Raw genomic sequence first — 2,922 nt, 5'->3', positions numbered from 1 at the left:
TTTGATATTTACTTAAGAAAGTTCTTTCTTTGCTTGCCTTGTCAGCCCCCTCTGAGAACTATTGTAAAGTATGTTGCTGTCATAAGTAGGCTGATTCCTTCCCAGACCAGTTGTTTCTCTGGGGTTTATACATCTTTAAATGGATTCTGGGCACCATTTCACAAGGATTTTTCTTGAAGTTCTCTTTTGGGATAAAACCTTTGGCTTGGGGAGGCTTTAACCTGGGCCTCAGTTAACACTATAGACTATTTTTTTAAAAAGATTTTATTTGTTTATTTGGGGGGAAGCACGAGCGGGGAGGGGGGGAGGAGAGGGACAAAGGGAGAAGCAGGCTCCCCACGGAGCAGGGCGCCCGACGCGGGGCTCGATCCCAGGACCCCGGGATCACGACCGGAGCCGAAGGCAGCCGCTTAACCGACGGAGCCACCCAGGCGCCCCCAGCACTATGGGTGATTGACTTAGCCTCAGTTCTACTTGGATTTTAAATGAAAGCATCTTTAGAACTCTTTGCTAGTTTCATTGATTTTAAAATGCAACCCAAATAAAAACAGGGTGATTGCTATAAAAACTCAGCTTTAAGAAAAGTCCTGTGCCAGTTCTCATAACCACACAGCCAGCCTTGAGCCATCCTGGAGTGGCCCCTGGATACATAAGCTGTGATGCAAAGTCCTTAAGCTGGGAGTCCAGTCTAGAGTGCCTCAGTGTCTTCCCCTCTCTGGGTAATAGAGATTCCAAGGTCCTAAAAGGACTTGTGTGGGTTTCACCTCAGGCCCCATCCATACTGTGGGAGTGAGGTGGGTATGGGGCATGCTCTTCAAGCTGAATTTCTGAGCTCCGTGGAGCTGGCTGTGGCGGGGTCCAGGCCCAGGGAGGAGGGCCTGGAGAAGGGATGTCCCCATTCCACACCTTGCCTCGCTTCCTCAGCAGCAGCCGGAATGTGTTCTGTCACTTTGTACCACGCTTTCTCATCCTGTAAATGGACAAATGCACCTATGGTGCTTGTCTCCAGCTCACTGAAAAGAAAGAGTGGTTTTTATATGGAGAGGAGAACCAAAGGCCAAGGCCACCGGACCTAAAGAGAGTTAAGAAAGAAAACTGCCTTCCAAAGCATCCAGCTGTTCCCGGCCACGGAATCCCATTGGTATCAGAGCTTATGGTGCAAGCGATTTCAACGCGGAGCTCCTGGCTGCCATCTTGGAGCTGGCCCCAAGAACCACAGGGAGTCACTGAGAATTTCAGCTTTGCTTAGGGAAGTCCACGACACAGGGGAAACCCTGTTCAACCTTCCAGGGAACTTAAAGCCTCGTGTCTGACTTGGGTCAATTAGGTGCACTTTGCAGACACTTCGCTCTTATCAGCACATTTTCCCCAATGTGGCTCTCTGCTTCACCCTTGCCTGTGAGGAGGAAAGTCTTGTTAACGGAGAGGGCAGACTAAGGGCAGGGAATTGCTCATTTTTCTGCATCATGGAAAATATAGGATGTGCAGGAAACATATCCTTTCAACTGGCTTAATCCTTCAGTGAGGCTCATTTCAATGAGCTCCATTGTGTTCAGTCCTTATTGGAACGCGATAAAAATAGAACACTTAGAGTGCTATGTCTGTGGAACCAGAGCAAAATAGAGAGTTGAGGTAATTGCCCAGATAATCCAAGCAAAAACAAAAACAAAACAAAATAAAACCAACCACTGTTGAGAGAAGAAAAAAAAAAAAGCAGTTTTAGGAGTTTGAATGATCTAGTCGGGTTCCCTACATTGTTCAAATTCACCAGCTCTGCTTCTATATTTACTTTTTCTACATAGACTGAGCCTAAGCTATGTTGAAGGGTTTTCTTCCCCCCATATTATCTCAAGTACCACCTCAAAAAAATGCTTTTGCTTTAGAGTATCCCACTCTGTCCTATTTCCCAGTAAGAGAAAAAGTAGATCTCACAATAGATTTATGCATGTTTTTAATATAAGACAGCAGGGTAAAGAATATGACTCTGGAGTTTGGGGGGAGATTTCTTTCTCATTTGTTTCTGTGAGTTCCCCTTAGCAGGTTGCTAAAGGCTGGAGATGTTTTATCTACACACTCACATGTTTTAGACCTGTGGCTTTATGCTTGGCTAAGTGCCTGTCATGTGTGTTCGTTGCCAGCCCAACAGCTTGGCTCATTTAGAAAATCAGGGAACCCAATTTCCTCTGACAGAGCAGCTGGTAATATTCCACTGGATGTGAGTGAGACGCTACCGGAATTGGAGATGTCGTCCTGGCCAGAGTTCGTAGACTGGCTTCCCACTTTGGGACCTTGGGACTGTGACTGGTCTCTCCGATTATACTCCCTGACCCCTGCTTCTCTCACCATCCCTCTTATAGGGACTCAAACCTTTTCATTCATTTTTCCGATTTTTCCTTCTGCCTCTTTCCCAATATAACCAGCCACCAAGTACTGTGGATTCTTCTTTCCCAAAAGTTTCCATTATTCTGACCTTCAATTTTAGTCCCATTCCCTGAGTTTAGGTTCTCATTTTCTTATCCCTCCTAATAATTTCCTGTTTTTTTTTTTTTAGTCTCACCCGTTTCTAATCTGCCCTAAGTAAATGCCAGAACAAACTTCCTTAAAGCTCTCCTTGATTGAATTGTAATTCCTTGCAGAAAAAAATTCCTTCCTTGATAGCTCCTTGTTCCCAAAAAGTTCTGCCCAAATTCCTCACCCTGGCATTGAGAGCTTTTGTGAGTTTGGTTTTGATGACATTGGACCCTCACGTGAAAATTCGGCTCCAGCAAGTTGAGCTTATTGTCCTTCTGCATGAAATGCCCTTCCTTCTCTTGCTCACCCCTTTCCACACTTTGACCTTTGCTGGAACATGTCCAAGATGGGGAACACATATACATGGCAACTCATTGCATTTTTGAAAAGTTATTATTGATCAGAATGCAT

At 45.2% G+C, this 2,922-nt stretch overlaps 1 pseudogene; it reads right to left on the bottom strand.

The window, feature by feature from the left end:
• Positions 1 to 814: 814 nt before the first annotated feature.
• The window catches only part of LOC112826342 (small ribosomal subunit protein eS4, X isoform-like), a 5,330-nt pseudogene continuing 3,222 nt past the window's right edge, over positions 815 to 2,922 (bottom strand).

The sequence above is a fragment of the Callorhinus ursinus genome, unplaced genomic scaffold (genome assembly GCF_003265705.2).
Source record: "Callorhinus ursinus isolate GAN/ISIS: 27379988/994484 unplaced genomic scaffold, GSC_fseal_2.0 scaffold7, whole genome shotgun sequence".
Classification (NCBI taxonomy): Eukaryota; Metazoa; Chordata; class Mammalia; order Carnivora; family Otariidae; genus Callorhinus; species Callorhinus ursinus.
This window is presented reverse-complemented; position numbering and strand designations above follow the sequence as displayed.